This window comes from Dermochelys coriacea, chromosome 21 (assembly GCF_009764565.3).
Source record: "Dermochelys coriacea isolate rDerCor1 chromosome 21, rDerCor1.pri.v4, whole genome shotgun sequence".
Classification (NCBI taxonomy): Eukaryota; Metazoa; Chordata; order Testudines; family Dermochelyidae; genus Dermochelys; species Dermochelys coriacea.
Window position 1 is genome coordinate 10,358,041 of NC_050088.1, and position 19,977 is coordinate 10,378,017.

General features: G+C 45.8%; 1 protein-coding gene and 1 long non-coding RNA gene across 4 annotated transcripts in view; both read right to left on the reverse strand.

Annotated features, from left to right (window-relative positions):
- The window catches only part of GRM4 (glutamate metabotropic receptor 4), a 247,953-nt gene extending 247,113 nt beyond the window's left edge, over positions 1-840 (reverse strand). Inside the window, exon 1 of one of the 2 annotated variants that reach the window (XM_043500559.1) lies at positions 730-840. The gene's annotated coding sequence lies outside the window, so the exon portion shown is untranslated. The remainder of the gene's footprint in view (positions 1-729) is intronic. The other variant, XM_043500562.1, reaches the window with a different exon arrangement.
- Positions 841-4,748: 3,908 nt separating this feature from the next.
- LOC119846404 overlaps positions 4,749-19,977 on the reverse strand; it is a 44,266-nt gene continuing 29,037 nt past the window's right edge. For both annotated transcript variants that reach the window (XR_005289863.1, XR_006276509.1), the window contains 2 exons: positions 10,517-10,566; positions 4,749-9,383 (listed from right to left, as the gene is read on the reverse strand). This is a non-coding gene — a long non-coding RNA (uncharacterized LOC119846404). The remainder of the gene's footprint in view (positions 9,384-10,516; positions 10,567-19,977) is intronic.

Genomic DNA, 19,977 nt, shown 5'->3' on the forward strand with positions numbered 1-19,977 from the left:
CGGGACCCTGACCCACGATTGAGGCTCTGAGGTGCTACCACAACACAAATAACGCTCCCATATCATTTCAAAATGAACCACCCCATGCTATGCCCTAGTGACACCAGATTCTATGGCTGTACCACACAACAGTAGCTACTGCAGTATTCTCCTGCTGTATTAACCTTCTGTTACCCAGAAGCAGCTTGGATCAGATACTAAAGATCACTCTCTTACCACGACGCCAAGGTGTCATACTAGCTTTCCACCACAGGACCATTAAAACACATCGTGCCTCAGTTTCCCTTCCTCACAAAATATGCTGTCCAGGACACCAGCCAACTACAACAGTTTTCATCCATTTGACTTCAAATTAAACCTCCCATGCAGAAAGTTACCCGTTGCCTCATGTTCATCTGATTTCTCTGCAGACTAAGGGATTCGGTCATTGCCAACCCTGCTCATTTCCCTGACTTTCATTAGGCTCAAGGGTTATCACCACACGGAGATGAACGCAAATGAGTGCCTTCCCCAGTTCAGAGGGAAAGGGAAGAGCTAATTTTCAGGAATAGCTGGGGTCTGAGTAGCAGCAAATTCACAGCAAAAGGGGCTGTTCTTTTGTTTAAGGGCCCTGAAAGCCGAGCTCTGGGGCGTAGATATCAAGCACTCCCTTTTCTCTCTTTGAACCCATCTCTTATGGGAGTTAGCTCTTAACTGTATAGGCAGAATCTCAAACACAACCCTGCTTACCTTGCACAAAGGGAAAACCTCTCCATTCATGTCTCCTGTTGACTTTCTGGCCCACAGAGAGCAGCCAAGCCCACCAGCTCTAAGCCACAGATACCTTACTCTGTACAGAAAGCAGGCCCTGCAAATTGGGAGTTTATGTAACTGTACCTCAAGAAGCTAAGCCTTCTGGGCTAAGTGATTCAGCTCTAAGGCTGTGGCTGAAACACTTCATTTGCGTGTGAGCTAGCAGCTGGCTGGTGTTACACCATGGGTTAGGCCTGGCTTGAGCATGGCTTTTGTCTTGGCATGACTGTATTGGTCATGGATGTGATTTTCTAGTGAGATATTAGTTCAGCACTTAGTATGGATGCCACTATACTGGTATAGCTGCCTCTCCTTCCTGTAGATGAATAAGCTATACCGGTGAGGGTCCCGTGGTTAGCACACTAGCCTAGACCATAGGAGCTTCTGGGTTCAACTTGTACTCTGCCACAAACACTCTGGATGACCCTGGGCAAGTCACTGAGGCCCAGATCCTGAAAGATATTTAAGCTCCTTGAAATCAATGGGCCTCAGAAGACTAAATACCTTTGAGGATCTGAGTCGTTCTGTGCCTCAGTTTCCCCTTTGTAACATGGGGCTACCCTGCCTCACAGGGGTGTTGTAAGGATAAATACATGAAAGATTGTGAGATGCTCAAATACTCCAGTGAGGGGGGCCATATAAATACTAAGATATCTAGACGCTCCTTATGCCAAGCTGTGGTCTTGCCTTGCATTTGAGTGCAAGACTCAACATGGCAAATTACATGTGGGGAAATTATCCAGGAGCCTGTATACTGGGAACAACAACGCGACCTCTCCTTGTCATTAATACATCCTCTGGGCTGGCGTTACCTGCTCTGCTGGCACTCCTGCTTCTCTTAGCTGGCACGGCTTCCACTCCTAAGTGACATTGACTACTTTTCTGGCCTCTGGCGCTGCTGTTTCTCCTGGCTGCTGGCATTGCCAGCTTGTCCCTCCTTCCTCCTGGTTCCCGGTTTCTGCCCGAGGCTGGCAGGAGGATTTGGAAGCACTTCGCATTTTCAGGCCCAAATTGTCACTAGGTACACATCCCTCCACCACAGAATCCATGAGGTTGCCCCATTGGTCAAGGACACAGCTTTTGAGTTGAGTTCATAGGGTAGCACAGTGTCTTGGGCACCATGATTCGCCAGTGTTGTTAGGTCACATTACCATACAATCTCACTCATAATAATACCTAGCGCCTGTGGAGGACTTTTCACCAGTAGGTCTCAAAGCACTTTACAAAGAAGGTCAGTATCACTATTTTACAGATAGGGAAACTGAGGCACAGGAAGCAATTTGCCTGGGCTAGTGGTGAAGCTGGGATTAGAACCCAAGTCCCCTGAGTCCCAGTCCACTGCTCAAACCACTAGGCCAAAAGAAAACATGATAAAAAGCAGCCATGCTATCTCATACAAGGGCTCCATTCTTCCCCTGTGAGCTCTGACTCCTATGAGAGATACTCATATCCGACCGGGTATGGTGGCAAACAAGGAAGTGCTAACTTCTCACCCTAGAGGAAGAACAAAATAGGACTAGATTTTCATGGGTTCATCCCCCCGCAGCTGGGGCCAGGTTTTCACAAGCACTCAGCTCCCAGTGTGTGACACCTAAATTAGCAACCAGCATGAACAGCTCTTCTGGGGTGGACATTTCCAATGCACTCAGCTTTGGCCCAAACTCCTAGCCATGGGGCCTAAATCGGAGCTGAGCTCTTCAGACAATCTGGCCCTCCGTGCGCCCAATTCCCCGCTGGCTCCTACCTTGTGCCGTCTCCGCAAGGTGGGCGTGTGAAGCACGCTACCCGATCAGAATTCGCTCTGCGTTCATTGTGCACAGGTGCAAATGATGCCACAAGAGCCCAGGCAGGGGAGAACTAGAGCCCCCGGGGGGCCAGCTCCTGCGGCACATAGAGTGAATGCTGCAAATGTCATGAGCACATAAAATGGATTGGCAAGAGCCAGTGGCGGGCCCTGCCCAGGAGAGCAGCTCTGAGGCCCAGATGACTCCTACACTGTAAAGCAAAAATCTTCCCAAGGGAACAGAGAGCACATATCCCACAAGGGAATGTAACCTTATTCCCTTGCATTCCACAAGCCAAATCGCTGTACATCCTCCCAAACAGCTAGGGCTGCCGTGCCCCATTTGCACATTAGATGGCAGCAGGAAACCACAGTCTGGTGGATGGACTGTATGGTTCATCTTTCCTGAGTCTGATTAATTGTTTGTATTACAGTAGCAGCTACAGGTCCCAGCCAAGATCACTGTGTCCCATCATGCTAGGAGCTGTACAGACACATAGTGAGAGACAATCCCTGTCCCAAAGAGCTTACAGACTAAATAGACAAAGAGTGGGAGGGGAAACAGAGTCAGAAAGAGGTGATACACTTGCCTCAGGTCAAGCGGGGAACAGAACCCAGGTCTTCTGAGTCCCGGGCCAGTGCACTATCCACTGGACCATATTGCCTCTCCCTGTTTTAAAAATATTATTTCATTTTGCCTTTTTATAGAGTGTACTTCATCTGAGGCTCTCGTTAAAAAGTTACGCCTCATAGCCCCTCTGGAGGCAGCTCAGTGTCATTACCCCCATTTTTTCAGATGGAGAAACTGAGGCCCGGAGAAGGGCAATAACTTTCTGAAGGTCTCATCACACAGCAAGTCAGTGGCACAGCTGGATGCGGGTAAAGTTAAAAACACAAAGCTCAGAAACCTCTGAATCCAAACTCAACCTGATTATTGTTGATGATTTGCTGCATGCTGGTAGCATGTAGAGTGCCATACAGAGCATAGGAACACAGGTTGCCAGACTGGATCAGCCCATGGGTTCTTCTAGAGCTAAACTCTTGCCATCAGTGATCTCATGTGGCAATGAGTTCCACAGGCTAACCATGCTGCATATAAAAAGTAGAGAATGGCACAGTCAGAGGAAGACTGAGCAACACAGAAAATTAGAATCAGCTCTTTAAAAGCCTGTGCATCCCCTAGGCTCTTTGCTTTTGTGTCAGTGCCTGCACTGCCAGTGCTAGTGGAAGTTCAATCCGCGCATGAGTTGGGTCAGTATTGGTATTCCCCTTTTGCTGGGTGTGGGGAGGGACAGACACAGAGGGATGAAGTGACTTGCCCGAGGAAACAGAGTGAGTCAGTCACAGATCCGGCATGGAACTTAAGGGCTCTTCTTCTCATTAACATTCCTCCGGACCACATTGTCCTTAGTCCTCTGCTTGAAGGCTCTTGACAAATTTACACACAGGCACGCACACGCAGACGCTCACGCACACGATATTTGGGATATAGCAAGGATGGCAAGTCAAGCACTTGCTTAAATATATTGGGCCAGACTCTCAGCTGGTATAAATTGGTGTTGCTCTTAGAGTGACCAGATGTCCCGATTTTATAGGGACAGTTCTGATTTTTCTTATATAGGCACCTATTACCCCCACCCCAATTTTTTACACTTGTTATCTGGTCACCCTATTTGCTCTATTGAAGTCCAAAGGCCTTGAAATCAATGGTGCTATGCGGATTTACACAGCTTGAAAGCAGCCCTGATCTTGTCATGCACTTATCCACCGGGCACGTGCTGCTATTGGCACAAAGCAATGCCATAATATCAGTAGCAATTAGATCAGGCTGAAAATTTTCCAAGGGAATGTTTTTCTGTCGGAAAATGCCACTTCATCAAACTCAGAACATTCCACAGCAACATGTCAATTTCAAGGCAATTTCATTTAGAACAAAAATCCAAATGGAGCATTTCAATCAATCCAAAATGTTCCGATTTGACCTTCTCAGAATGAATTGTTTCGAATTTTCATTTCAAAATGCCTTTTTATATCCAAGTTTATTGTATATTTTTTAATTTTATTTTTCTATTATGTTTATATTATACCAATCACAACACCAATTACCAATTAGAGAACAAATTACAAATGACCAGTGACAATGCAAATTACCAAACCAATTAGGTACCAAATACCAAACCAATTGCCAAATTATACAATCAAATAAAAAATCAAATCCAATGGAAAAATAATAAAAATAATATATTAATAGGTAAAAATTGAAACATTTCAACTGATCCAAAATGCATTTTATTGTAAATTTTATGTAGCAGAAACTTTTGAAAGTTCAACTTTTCATTCTGATCCAGAACTTTTTTATTTCCCCCCAAAATGCTGGTATTTCCCACGGCCACGGAAATTCCAAGTTTCGAACAGCTCTAGTTACAATGTTTGAATACTGCCACATGGAGTGGGAGTATTTTTTAAATTATCCCACATATCTATTTCTTTTTCTCCCTTCTGTCTCCATTTTGGCCTTTATATTATTAATTAAAGGTCAAATCTCTATCACCAGATCGGATGAAACCTGCTGAAAGCGACTCAAACAAATCCAAATGCATGGTGGAAGCTATGTTTTTTATCATATAATTCCTGAGTTTTCCATCATCTCAAACGGAGGTACTGTATTAAGGAGAAGTAACAGCACGGTAAATATTTGGGGGGGGGAGGGTGATGAACATTTTAGACATATAGCTGCAGCTTAAGGCTTATTAATTATTTGCAGTGTGGTAGCACTTAGGGGCCCCAGTCATGGATCAGAACTCCAGTATGCTAAGCATGGGCCTGTCTTTCTTTTATTTTCTCTTTAAAATAAATGTCAGTGAATTTGAGTGTGGGTGAAAAGCGCTGAAAGCTTGTAAGCCTTGATCTTACATGGGGTTTCTGGGTATTCCTGTAATAAAATAATAATACATCAGGTGTCAAGTTTACACCCCCTTAAGGGCAGAGCGATGTAAAGAGGCCCTGGTGTAAACCAAAATCGGGCCCTGAAGTCTTTTATTTGAAGTACAGCAGCAGAGTTAGCAATTACAGGGGAGTTCAGTCTCTTTGGCCATTCTGCTGCAGCTGCTGAAAAAGAGACCACGTAGCACCAATTGAAGGGTTTTCTGATGTAGAAACTTGTCCCGGTAGCAAATTGGACTGAAACCTTCACTTCCCCGACCCCAGCCCATTTCACACAGTGAGACTAGCCCCTCACTACTGATGTGGGCTGGACTCAGGTCAGCAGCCTAGAAGCAAGTAGTTCTGCAAGCCATCAGCCAGATGATGAGATGCTGGGTCCCTGATCTTAGCCCTTTTTTCGCTCCAGGGGCAGAAATAATGGTTAATCCTTTCGGAGGCAGGGGCGGGAGGAGCCTTGAAAGAGCTGTAACTCTGAGCAGGGTCTGCAGCAGGTTAGTTTATGTCATAGAGCATCCGTCATTCCCAGCAGATCAATGGTGCTTTGTACAATGTGCAAAAGGAGATGGACTCCTGGGTCAGACCACAGGCTTTGAAACACTGGGTCCAACTTGACTTCCTTTGACTTCAGTGTGGGCTCGTGCCAGGGCTAGTTTGTATCCGAGCAGGTGTGCAGCGCCTCAAGAGAGTCTGATTTAGGTAAAGCCACAGAATCAGCTGGCGCAGGGCCCCTATGCTGGGGGGGGGGAGAAGAAGGAAGGGTTGCACTGGTGCAGCAGATGTGTACTAGTGTAGTACCAGTGTAACTACATGAGTACAAATTTCTCCTGTACAGACAAGCAATAATAAACTCATTTAGTTGGGTGCTTGTTTTTACTTCCCGGTTCTCCGTCCCTGCCTCCTCCTTTCTCCGGTCTCGTTTTTCCCTTTGTTCCCACCTGTCTCTCCCTTCCACCTCTCCTCGCTCACTCCCTGGTGTAAATCAGTGTCACTCTGTTGGAGGGACACGGGCTGAGGATCTGGCCCCGGCATCCGTCTCCTTTTCTTTGTTCTTTTGCCTTCTCCATGCTGTAATAGCCGGGGGGGGGGAGGCAAATTCTCTGCGGGTGTAAATGGGCACAGCAGCTCCACTGACATCAGTGGAGGCTTCTTCTGTCTCTTTTAATCCCTTTGCTCCTTCTCTTCCCCTGGCATTATCCCCATCTCTCAGTCCGCCCGCTTCCTGCCTATCACCTGTAATTCTCCCCCCCACACACACACACCCCCGCCACCTCCATTCCCGCCTCGCCTCCCCTGAGTATTTGTTCTCCAGTCGCCTTCCTTCCAGTTTCCTGCAGGAGTCCCAGGCCAGTGGCTGGCCTCGTGTCTGAGTGCTGAGTCACCCCTCATGACCAAGGGGTGACTCACAAAAGGGAAGTCCCTCCACCAGGGTACTTTTCAAACCGGAGCTGAGTAAAAGGGAAAGTGTCAAGGAATTTGGCCTGGAAGAATGTTTTCTTGGCGCTGGGACAAGCTCTCTGTTTGCCTGAGTTATTCCCCTTTGCCACAGTGAACTTGTGCGACTAGCGGAGACCAAAAGCCCGGGGGCGGCAGGTTGGGACATTGACCCAAAACAGAGCAGCTGCAGGAATCCAGCTTGAAGTTGAGAATGCTTCACAGAAACACAAGCAGCCGCTCAAATATTCCACAAGCTTTTTTCTGTTGCTATTGCCAGCGGGCCTGATTCTTCACTGCTTTGCATCCTGGCATAATTTACACCTGGGCAAGGGTTTAAAAACAGTCCCACCACCATGAGTGGAGAATGCTTTTTACACCTACTTTGCACAGATAAAAACGACTGCCCATAATGCATGGCCAGGGAGAATCAGACGCAGAAGTGCCATCCGCTGATATTTTGATGGCAAGCTCCTTAAAGCAGGAACCTTGTTTCTTTGTTTACCTCTAAAGCATTAACGAATGTTAGGTGCTGGATAAATAAAAATGTTGCACAGCTCGCTGGAAACTGTAAAATCGAATTGCATATTTGAATCTGATGACAGATAATGTGCTGGCTAGCGTATGTGTGTGTGTTGCCCTCCACTGGGTGGAGTCAGAACTGCTCAGCTATGTATCATAGGCCTTATACTGCTAATGGAGATTCTCTGTCAGCACAAAGGGTAGAGGCCAGTGCTCTCAGAACAGGACCATCTGTGCAGTATCCCTGCTGCTGCGAAGTTCCCTGTGGCTGTGGCAAACAGCACAATGAGACAGATGATGTTGTAGCCGCTCGTGGATTTGCTACAATATTTTTCCTCTAGCTTAGTTTGGATGCTCCATTTGCAAGAGAACACCTCTGAGCCAAGCACTGAGTCCCCAATTAATTGTCCCTTTGCATTCCTCCTTAGCAGCATTCCCCAAGTTAATCATTTTCCTCTCTGGCCTTTTTACAACTCTTTGTTAGTATCCCTCGTGCCAGCTGGCTGGGGCTGGGGGAGGATTTGTTCAGTGGGAGGAGGCTGGCAGGTACATTCTTGTGTACAGTCTCCAAGCTCTGCCCTCCCACCCCCCATCCTCTTGCTGGAGCACTTTGCTCCCAGAGCAGATTCAGTCTCCCCCATGCTGCCTTTGTGACTCATGCTGTGGTTAACCCCATGAGGAACCAAGGGCTCAGGTTGACAGGCCAATCTCAGTATCAGGCTTGGATTCCAAGCTCCAGGAGTAGGAGGCCTTAATGCAACTTATCAGCTCACTAGCCTCCAAGCACATGGCAGCAGCCTCAGATACAGACTCCAGAGGGGGTGCTCATCTTCACCAAGCCAAAGGCGTGTGTGAACCTCACCACCCAACGTCCTTACTACCACTGCTTTGTCAGACAGGCCTGCTCCAGAACCACATGTGAGATAATGAACACGCAGGCACCAATATGCATGCACACCCCGCCCCCCCAACATACATGTGCACACACACCATGCCTCAACATACCGGTGCACACATCTCAAACTTTGGGGAAGTTCAGCTCCAGCTCCATCATTCGCATTTACCATGTGGAGCTGCAGGTTCATCGCTTCCACCAGCCTGTGCTTTGTGGCCAAGAAGGTTGCCCAACAAAGGCTTCATGTTAGCAGGAGATGAGAGTGAGTCTATCTCGGAGCAGGCTGAGGGATGGGAATATAAAGGTCATTCCATTTGTGGGAGGAGCTCGATATTTCAAAATTTGGTTTCATTCCTGTTTGGAACAAACCCCAAAATTTTCAAAATTCTCTGCAAATGGGAATGGAGCCCCGGCTCTTGGGCAGCGCACTCAGGAGGCTACTCCAGAGCCCCGGATTTGGAAGCCCTGGTGCCCCTTGCCCCAGGGCACTCTGAATGCCAGGGCTGACCCACAACTCTGCATCCAGAAGCCCTGGCATCTCTAGCAGCCCAGAGGCTGCCCCAGAGATGCACAGGCAAGCTGGCAGGTTTCTGTCGGAACTTCATCAAAATTGAACTGTCTCTGCAAACTGTTTCCATTTCAACAAACTGGAAAATTCCAATGACAAGTGGTTCATTAAAATGTTCCCAGTCAGCTCTACCTAAAAGCTAGAACTCTCTTTCTTCCTCTGACTGGAAACCACATTTTAACAGAGAGATAATCTCAGGGGTGCCTCCCATCCCATTCCCAATTGTGTAACATCATTGCGAACAATCCAGCAATTGCTTTGGATGGAATAGTGTAGTACTGCCTGTCCCAGGCATTCAATGATCATGAGTCAGGCCCCCAAAACCCGTGAGACCAAGATAAAAAACTCGGCTGAAAAACTAATAAAATCTGGGGTTCTTTTGAGTTTGCCTTCTAGTTTCTGAGCCTTCACAGGTCATGTTTTTCTCCACAACCACACAAGCTGGAAACCTTATGAAAGAAAAAAGGAAAGAAAGAGAGAAAAGGAAAGAAAAAGAGAAAAAAAGAATTTTTCATGTAATCCAGTGACTCCAGGAGTTTGAGCTTTAACAAAAACGCCACCTGTTGCAAGCATAGGTAACACTGTAGTAGCAGAAGAGTAGCTGTCTTTAATGGAATTTTGCAGCTGGAAGCAAAGGGGAGGGGCCAGCACCTTGTGACCAGTCAGCTCTCTGCAGACCACCACGTGCACCCTGGACCGCGGTTTGAGAAATACTGATGCAAAGTGATAAGGAGACAGCACCCAGAGGAAGCATTTCTGCAGCTCAGCTATGAGATCACAGCTATAAGATCACAGCTATACCAGTTTCTCTTATTAGTACTGGTAACAACAGGGTGGATAGAAATTGATTTTTAAAAACAATAAATAAAAATCAGATTTTTTAAATTTAAATAAAATACATTTTTCTTTTTAAAAATGCACCTCCTTAAAATTAAATTTGAAATTATGGCAACCTATGGGAAGGCCCAAATTTACTGTGTTCTATTAGAATGATCTAAATAAATAAATGCTGCATCCATGAGCACTCCTCAATATTTAACAAGTTTTTTAATTATATACAGAATCAGGGGAAAAACATCTTTAACTTTTGAGGTCAACTCAAGCTGATGAATTTGTCACCATAGCATGTGCTGTGTTAACTGTTTCTATGATTTTCAGTCTTCACAATGGAGCAAATGCTGGCATTTAGATTTATCCAAAAGTAAGTACTTTCAGTTTCTGGTGGACTGAAAAGCATTTGCCTTAATTACTCTGGCTTTCAGTTTAACTAGAGGATGCAGAGAGAAAACTTTCTTCATTTGGACTAGTTGAATGGAAAAAGCAGGAAAGCTTGTTTTCCTCTTCCAGTCTATGAATAAAAACCAGGTGGGAGAGGATGAGATCTACTAATTCTAAAAAGCTGAAGGACATAGAGCCAGGTTTTCAAAGGACTTTAGGCATCTAAAGCTATAGAGAGTCATCTAGAGCAATTTTCAGAAGCACATGAGAAGATTAGATTTCAGTAGAGTTAGGCACCTAACCCAGTTAGCCACTTTTGAAAATTGCACCAAGCATCTATCTGCATCTTTAAGCATCTAAATACCTTTGAAATTCTTGTCCTTGGGAACCAGAAGCAATCCGTCCATTCACCACCTGCAATTAATACTTCCTTTGTTTAATAAATAAGTTTTAAATTTAAAACATGTTTTGATAAACTTACTTTTTTCTCTTCACATATCCAGTACATGACAGGTAGTTTTATTTAACTAATTAAAAATAATATTGCACATTCCCACTGAATTCTCATTTCCATCCAAATGCCGCTTGGCACAAATCCCAAGTAAAAAACCATCATACAAAATGCATCATTCACCATTTTCTAACATCATAAAAGATAAAAATCTGTATACACATATGTTAAACTACATAAATGCTTAAATAAATGTATATAGATATAGTGTTTGCTCCTGCTTAACAAAAAGAAGTCCCAAATTTAGTCCAAAGTTAATTGCAAATCAACATATATCTAGATATACTTGGTCCTGTCTAAATGCAGGGGATTGGACTAAATGACCTCCCAAAGTCCCTTTCAGCCCGACATTTCTATGATTCTATGTTTTCGTGGTTATACCAACCAATCAGAATGAACACTTCCCTAGATAAATAAAAAGTGCAATGTAAAATGAGATTAAAATCAACTATTTAAACCAAGTGTTTCTGTCTGATGAGTTAAATCATGATTTAAATGGCTGATTTAAATCAATCCACCCTGACAAACAATGAGATTTATTTGAGCATAAGCTTTCGTGAGCTACATCCAATGAAGTGATCTGTAGCTCACAAAAGCTTATGCTCAAATAAATTTGTTAGTCTCTAAGGTGCCACAAATACTCCTTTTCCTTTTGCGAATACAGACTAACATGACTGCTACTCTGAAATGAGATTTATGAAGCATTTTCGTCTGAAAGTCTCATAACGCTTCATAGATTAGACATGCAGAAATCACTTAATATCTGAAATCCAGCTGCCTCTTGGATGGAAAAAATGCACAGGAGCAACTGAGCGGGAGAAAGGAGAAGTTGTGTTGTGGGCAGAAGGGTGTAGAGTGGGGAGGGACTTGGGGAAACAAAGGCTCAGGAGCGGGCAAGGTCCAGGGACAAAGACAGAGTGGGAGGGGGAAAAAGAGATGGTGTGGGTGGACCCAGGGTACAGAGTGGGCAGGGCACAGGGATTTTTAAAACTAACTGTCGCTTAGTTGCTCAGAGGAATATCAAGTGATACCTTCAGCAGGAACAGATTTCTTTGTTTTATTTAAAGAGATGGACCCCAGCTACACAATTTGGATCAGAACCTAGACTCAAACTTCCCCTAGCCTGCTGCATTTAGTATTTCAATCAAGCCCATTATGGGGATCCGAGCTCTGGGATGTTTCGATGCAAAATTTCAGATCAAACCAGACTCATCTCTCAACCTTTAACTTTTAAATCCTGGGCACATGGAGGACAGTGGCAGCTAAACTGTACAAGCTCAGCTGGGCCTTTTCCTAGCATCCCCCAGCCCCTGCCACCCACCCAGCCACCCACATGCTTCAGAAATGCTTCTTTCCTCCTCCTCCAGGAAAACCCCAGCTCAGCAGACTGGCAGGTGTTAAGAAGCAAAGTGCAGCTCCTGGATAAACAAGCATTGAAGCCAGCAACAGCTCCCAGCAGAATAGATACCCAGGAGCCTGGGGGTGGACGGTGGGGATTTTTATGAGTTAGTACCTAGCCTGTTTGTGCATGCATGGGAGGAGGAAGGGATAGACAAACACTCTAGTAGACGTGGCAGGGTAAATAGATTGTCTCCCACTGTCTCTGGATTCCCGCTGCCAACTCCCTTTTAGGCCTGGCAGTAAAATTCAGGCTCATCTTATGAGTCAGAAACGATTTCCAGCACCCCTGTCCCTTCCCACTGACCCCGTGCCCCATTGGTACAATTAGGGTCGGATTTGCAAGGCACCTCTTGCTCCCATTCAAGTCAACTGGAGTTGCAATTGTTCAACACTCCTGGAAAACCAGGCCCTTCAAGCCCTGGTGATTTAATCATGTGCATTATGGCACTGCCTAAGGGCCAACCAAGAATGGGGCCCCATTGTGCCAGGCACTGTGCAAACACAGAGTAGTAGACAGCCCCTGCCCCGAAGAGGGGTGAAACTAGGGTGCTACATCTTCTGGGCTTGAACGCAAGTCTGTTTCCCAAGGAGGCAAATCCATTGGACAGCCTCAGCGAGCCAAATTCTCCCACAGCATAACGCAGCATTGCCACCTCTTGGGATACTGTCATTACTCTTGTGCTATTTGGGGATTCTCTTAAAGCCCCCAGCTCCCAGAGTCATGTGATTGAGTAATATATATATTTTTAAAGTATATTCCTCACCCTTGTATTTTGGGGGGAAAGCCTGAAAACATGAATTATAAAGGTTCAGAAACCAGCAGGCACATAAAAAGAAACAACTTTTAAAACAAATCAAAAATACTCTTGATTTTGAAGCCAATCGGATGATTTTTAGGGAGGCCTGACTAGCTATTTTTGAACACTTAGCGGTGGCAATACTGTAACTGAGATTGAGGGGGTCACGCCAGCAGAGAACTTGGCCCAGCGATACCAAGCCAGAGTTCCAATGTCAGGGAAGGATTTTCAAATGCTGAGCAGCACCCAGAGTCAGAGTCAGATTTTCTGAAGAGCTCAGCAACCCATATGCTGAGCTCTTTTTCACAATTGGGTCTCCCATGAGGGTGCTGAGCCCTTAGGAAAATTCTGGCCAACCTGGGGAGGCTCAGACAACAATATAAATACATCCTGAGCAAGGCAGACTATGGGGTATAAAGCAGAAATGGGGTAACAGTCCCACCAGACTAAGCTTTTCCCAGAGCTCGGGTCCAGCACATCCCTACTGCAGAACAGCTGAGGGCTGGGAGATGGCTGGGGAAGTGACACAGAAGTATTTTGTAAGCAGACAGTACGTCTGTACATATAAAGTTCCCACATTCCTCTTGAATCAAATTCCCACCTGCAATGCCACCGTATGGGGCTTAGTTGCAACCATAGCTTATCCAAGAAGCAAGCAACCAGGGATAGCTGTGCCATCATCAGGGCTCCTCAGCAGGACCCAGGAGTAGCTTTAGCTGGTGGAAAGAGAACAGATATGGACGAAATAAGACTGTGTCTGTGCTGGCAAAATGGGACTCATAATTCCTCACCAGAGCAGCTCCACCTACGGGAGTGCTACTGTAGACAGGGCACAGGGGAGCCACCTAGCTCAGTGGTTAAAAGACGGAGCCTGTCTACACTACAGCCTCCACGACCGATAGAGTTGCATTGCCGAGGGATTGTGGGTCCCATTTCTACCTGTGTAGAAGCAACCTCAATGTTTGCAGAGGGAGGGATGGCCCAGGTGACTGGCAGCCACTCAGACATGTCTGTCTGTCTCTCGTGAGTCCCCCAATGACACAGCTATTTCTCGGAAAAACCCCAGCAATGACAACAGAAGAGTCATTCAGGGAGGGGGCTGGTGGGCTCTCCCAGCGTAGCTCTAAGGGCAAAGAATTTATAGTGCAGATGAGGTCTTTGATTGTTCCAAAGTCCTGGCCACAGATTTTGAAGGCATGTTCCCCAGGCTAGTCTCACTGGGACTAGCTTAGTAAGGGAAGAGCTGATGAACCATTCACAACTATCATAGGTACCACACTTATTAGGAGAGGGTGGGAGAATAGGCTGGCTATGGGAGGTGAGCTAGAGTGCGCTATAGGACCAGGGTGGGTACACCGTAGCAGGGAGGTGCATGCCTTGGCGTGCTCTCATTCAAATATTCATACTTATTTGCAAACAGCTCTTTCTGCATTTGAGGCCTAACCCCAGCTAGGAAATACACCTTCGACTGCAGTGCTGAAGTACCCTTCCCCCCACCTCTATCTTAACACCAGTCCAAGATGAGACTCCCACATGCTCCTCTGATACATCCCCCGTAGTCAGCACACAAAAGCTCACAGATAAACACATGACTCACCTGCCTGTCTGGATATCTAGGCTCCATCAGCAAGGACTCATCAGCTGTACTCTAATGCATCCGATGAAGTGAGCTGTAGCTCACGAAAGCTTATGCTCAAATAAATTTGTTAGTCTCTAATGTGCCACAAGTCCTCCTTTTCTTTTTACTCTAGCTTAGTGGCTCTCAGCCTTTCCAGATCACCATACCCCTTTCAGGAGTCTGATTTGTCTTGCATACCCCCAAGTTTCACCTCGCATAAAAACAACTTGCTTTACAAACTCAGACACAAAATACAAAAGTGTCACAGTCACAGCACGCTGTTACTGAAAAATTGCTGACTTTCTCATTTTTACCATATAATTATAAAACAAATAATTTGGATTATAAATATTGTACTTACATTTCAGTGTATAGTATATAGACCAGTATAAACAAGTCATTGTACGAAAGTTTCGTTTGTATTGACTTCGCTAGTTTTTACGTAGCCTGTTGTAAAACTAGGCCAATATCTAGATGAGTTGATGTCCCCCCTGGAAGACCTCAGCGTACCCTCAGGGGTATGTAGGTACCACTGGTTGAGAATCACTGTTCTATGTCAATTGCAAGCTAGCAGGCTTGGCACAGGAATCACTGGGAGAGGTTCTCTGCCCTATGTTGTGCAGCAGGTCCCTTCTGCCCTTAAGATTTATAAGCAGGACAAAACAACGATTCAAGTGATGCAACATAGGGCAGCAAAGAGCCGGACAACAATGCAGGGAGTACGGCGTTACTGTTATTTCCCTGAGTAGCCCTGACAACGCACTTGGAGCTGCACCAGACACAAAGATAAAAACAATCCTTGCCCCCAATGAACTTACATTCTGATAGAAGCAGTGAGCCCGATCCTACCCCTATGTTAAGGGAGCTACACACTGCTTTGCTGGCACAACACCAGTTCACTCACCCCCTGGGGAAGGGCACATCAGCAGGCAACCCTGCACCCCTGAAATCCCTATTGGCTGGAAGGCTCCTTTCTACAGCACTTTGAGATCCTTAGATGAAAGGTTCCATTTATTATATGACTCTCGTTTATATTGCAGCAGTGCCCAGAGACCTCGGCCAGGATTTCGTGCAGGCACTTAACCGTTAAGCATGTGCTGATGCATTTTGCTGGATTGAAGTTGTAGTGTCCATGAAGCCCAGACGAGGTGGTCATTTCCTGGAAGTGGCATAGGAGAGGTTGATTCAGGTACCTGTAATAGTTCTGACTGTGCCTCTAGGGTTTTCACAAGGTGACACTTGTGCACCCTCCAAAGTGATATTGACAAGTGACTATATTTTTCCACCGGTGCTAGCTTTCTGAATCAGCCTGGCAGCACCTGGTACATTCAATGACACTGTTACAGCAAGAGTGCCTTGTACATGGTAGCCTGGCTGAGATCCAATCTAATGCAAGGTCCATAATAAGGTTGTTCTACGTAGACAAAGAACAACATTATATGTGTCTCCATCGTAAACACCAGATTCACTGTGGTTGGCTGGACCCTCCACGTAAACATTAACAAACTTTGAACACATCCTGTGTGACCAATATTAGTCAGCCAAGCTTTTCCATGAACATTGGGACAGCAAACCAGCACGTACATTTCAATCATGTTTTCTCTTCCAGGGATGGACATTGTGAAGACACATCAAAGGTGTTAAGAAAGTCATGGATAAAGTGATTCATTAGTTCACGTCTGCGCTGTAGCTATGCTGATTTATACCAGTGAGAGCATCTGGCCTGGAGAACATTACCACCCAAGGAGCTCATTATTTATTATGGCTGAGAAAGCACATAGCTGAACCACAACAGCAGAGGAATGTCGTTTGAACGTAGTTTCTCAGTTAGTTAGTGACCTCGTGGAATGACGGCTACCCTGGGAAATCAGGAAAGCTGGGTTCTAATCATGACACTGACCTGGAAAATGACACTCTGTGCCTCAGTTTCCCCATGCCTCTAAAATGGAGACAATGATGCTGCCCCACCTTTGTGATTTATGGCTAAAAGCCACTTAAGTGCAACTTAAGTGCAAGTGCAACTTATTATTAAGAACATCAACACATTGGAGATAATGCTACTACTGGCCTCCCTTGTAAAGCACTGGGAGATCTAGGGATGAAAATAAGTGCATGAGAACTAGGTAGTATTAATTATTACTGTTATTATTATTATTGCATTCCTTTAAGGAAGACTGGTCTTGGGGTTAAGCCATTGGCCTAGCACTCAAGAAATCTGCGTCCAATTCCCATCTCTACTAAATACTCCCTGTACAAGCTGGGGAGAATCATTTCATCTCTCTGTGGCTCAGCACAGTTGGCCAGCTCTCAGCCTGGGCTCATCCATCATCTCTTGCCCATGGGTCCCCTCCATCACCTCTATTCCTGGGCAAGCTCACTGTTCCCTGCAGGACTTGAGTTCACTCTCCTTTCTGAGTCTAATTTCCTCCAGTCACCGGTGCTGTTCCTTGGACTAACAGACAGCAGACATCCAGATCCCCTCTCAGGGTCTGTCTGCCCTAAAACAAAAGGGTGAAGAGGAGGCGAGTCACTGCCTTGATCTGGCTAGAAGGTTCCCTACCAGTCTCTCTTCTTGGGCAAACCTCCCCCTAATCTGGGGCCTGCTTCACCCTTTTAAGCTTGTCTTCTTCAGCTGCAGCATGCTCTGCAGATACACCTAAGTGGGATGCTCACTTGGCTTGGTGTAGAATACTTGTAGAATATTTGGTCAGTCATTCTGCTGTGACAATAAGATTTTATATATTAAAAAAAAACAGTAAACAATGAATTCACATGACTGTGGCTCTTCTGGGCAATGTTGGTTGCTAATTTGGCTCTGAACCACTGAGGTCTGAGGAGAACTGCTCTAGGTGTTACTGTAATATACATCATAACAGCACCTTGCTCCTCAAAGAATTTAAAACCAAGATTCTTCAAAACCCAAAATTCTCAAACTCAGGGGCCTAAAGTCAGGCACCTATTTAAGCACCGAATAACAGATTTAGATGCATAACTTAAGGTGCCCACATTCAACGGTTTTGGCCATTGTCTATATAGATCACCTCACTCACTATCTAAACGCAACTTCCTCGGGAGTAAAACACAGCAGCTCTCTAACAGCACAAAGCTACAACAGCTTAGTGGGGACAGAGAGCAAAGGAGAACACTGTATCCAGACACAGCAGGGGAGATTTAACCAGGCTATCACGCTTAACTCCTGCAGAAAGTGCCAAAGGACCTGTACTCGCTAGAGCCGGAAAGAAAATTTCACACAAATTTGGAAGAAAAACAAAGGGAATTTTGTGAAAAAGTTTCGGAATTTTTGTTTCCCAGCCAATTCTGCGTTTTAACAGCGACAGCCAAGCAGCAGCATTGTAGCTCCTAGCTCCCTCGTGGGGCACTGACTCAGAGGGAATATCCAAGAAGGGACCTAGCCAAACCCGGCTGAGTTTGGAAGACCTACCAGGACTGAAGCCTACATTAGCATGGCTCTCTGCCTGCCATAATCAGCTGGACTCTCCTATTATTGCTTCATTGGCTTGGCATCCTTCCAGATGGCATCTCCCAACCAAGCAGAAATGGAATTCTACGGATTTTGCCATTTCTGAAAGAACATGGTGGTGGGTTCCATGCAGTGTTCCCACCCCTTGGACATGACATCTCCCCAACTCACAAGCACACGTGTTAGCTCTTCGCTGGGTATCTGCATTCTCCACCCTACACTTTCCCAGTGGCCGGTGGCGTGACAGTACATGGGAGGCAAGGGTCCCAGCTGTTCGCTTTCAAATATAGCATCCACTTTTGTTGGCCGTTTCCTTCATTTTTATCAATAATTAATTCCTCCTGATAGCAAAACTCGAAGCATTTCTGTAGCTGCATTTAGCACAAGTTGACGTGCCCAGAAGCGGGGTAGTGACGCTGCATTAAGTGTCACTCTTCAAGAGCTTCCCTTTTGATCCATTCTGTCATTTTACGTAATTCCCAAGACATTGTCTCATGACCATCCCCTCTCACATACCCTGCTGTAAATAAGCAGCACATCTGCTAAAGCCAGTGAAATTGCACTGCAGTAAAACCAGTGCGAGTGAGAGCAGAATCAGGCCCCCCGAACCAAAGTCTAAGCAGTTGCACCAGAGTAAATCCAGAGTAGTTTCATCGAAGTCAATGGCAGGCTTTTCTGAAAGAAACCCACGAATACCATGTCTTCCATCGTGAATATTCAGGAATTATTCCTTGGGGGAACAAGTCTGTCTAATGGTTAGCACAGTGAAAAATGAGTCCAGAGTACCTGGGTTCTTCTCCTGACTCTGTTGCAGATGTGTGGTTAAGGCAGTGGATCGAGAGTCAAGAAGTTTGGCTTCAACCCCCCCACAATTCTGAGTGACATTGGGCAAGTCACTGAGGGACAGATTCTGATACCCTTATTCTAGCAGAAGGATACTCAAGTAGTAAGGGCACTGTGCTGGAACTCAGGACACCTGGGTTCTATTCCTGACTCAGCTACTGGATGGCTGTGAGCAAGTCACTCAACCGCCCGATGCCTCAGTTTCCCCTTCTGTACAATGGGGATAACAATAGTGACCTCCTTTGTAAAGCACTTTAAGACCTACTGATTGAAAGTGCTCGATAAGAACTAGGTGTGATTGTGGCTCTGCCACTGGCCTGCAGGGTGACCTTGGGCAAGTCATTTCCCCCTCCCACTATTTGTCAGTCTTGTCTATATAGACAGTAAGCTCTCCGGAGCAGGGACTATCTCTCACTGTGTCTATGTACAGCACCTAGCATAAAGGGCCCTGATCAATGTGCCTCCATTTTCCTATTTGTAAAATGGGGATAATAATGCTTCCTTTGTCAGCCTTGTCTATTTACATTGTAAGCTCATGGGGGCCGGGCCTATCTCTAGCTATATGTTTACAAAGCTCTGAGCATAACTGGGCCCTGAGCTCTGTTAGGGCCTGCCAGTGTGACCATAAAAGCATAATAATGACCACAGGCATGTCCCTTCCCTTCCCTGTGCCTCAGTTTGTCCATCATCAAATGTGGCACCTTAGAGACTAACAAATTTATTTGAGCATAAGCTTTCGTGAGCTACAGCTCACTTCGTCGGATGCGTTTGGTGAAAAATACAGTGGGGAGATTTATATACACACACAGAGAACACGAAACAATGGGTTTTATCATACACACGGTAAGGAGAGTGATCACTTAAGATGAGCCATCACCAGCAGTGGGGGGGGAAAGGAGGAAAACCTTTCATGGTGACAAGCAAGGTAGGCCATTTCCAGCAGTTAACAAGAACATCTGAGGAACAGTGGGGGGTGGGGTGGGGTGGGGGGGAGAAATAACATGGGGAAATATTTTTCTTTGTGTAATGACTCATCCAGTACTCCCAGCTATCTTCGAGACACCACTGACTTCCTGAGGAAACTACAATCCATCGGTGATCTTCCTAAAAACACCATCCAGGCCACTATGGATGTAGAAGCCTCTACACCAACATTCCACACAAAGATGGACTA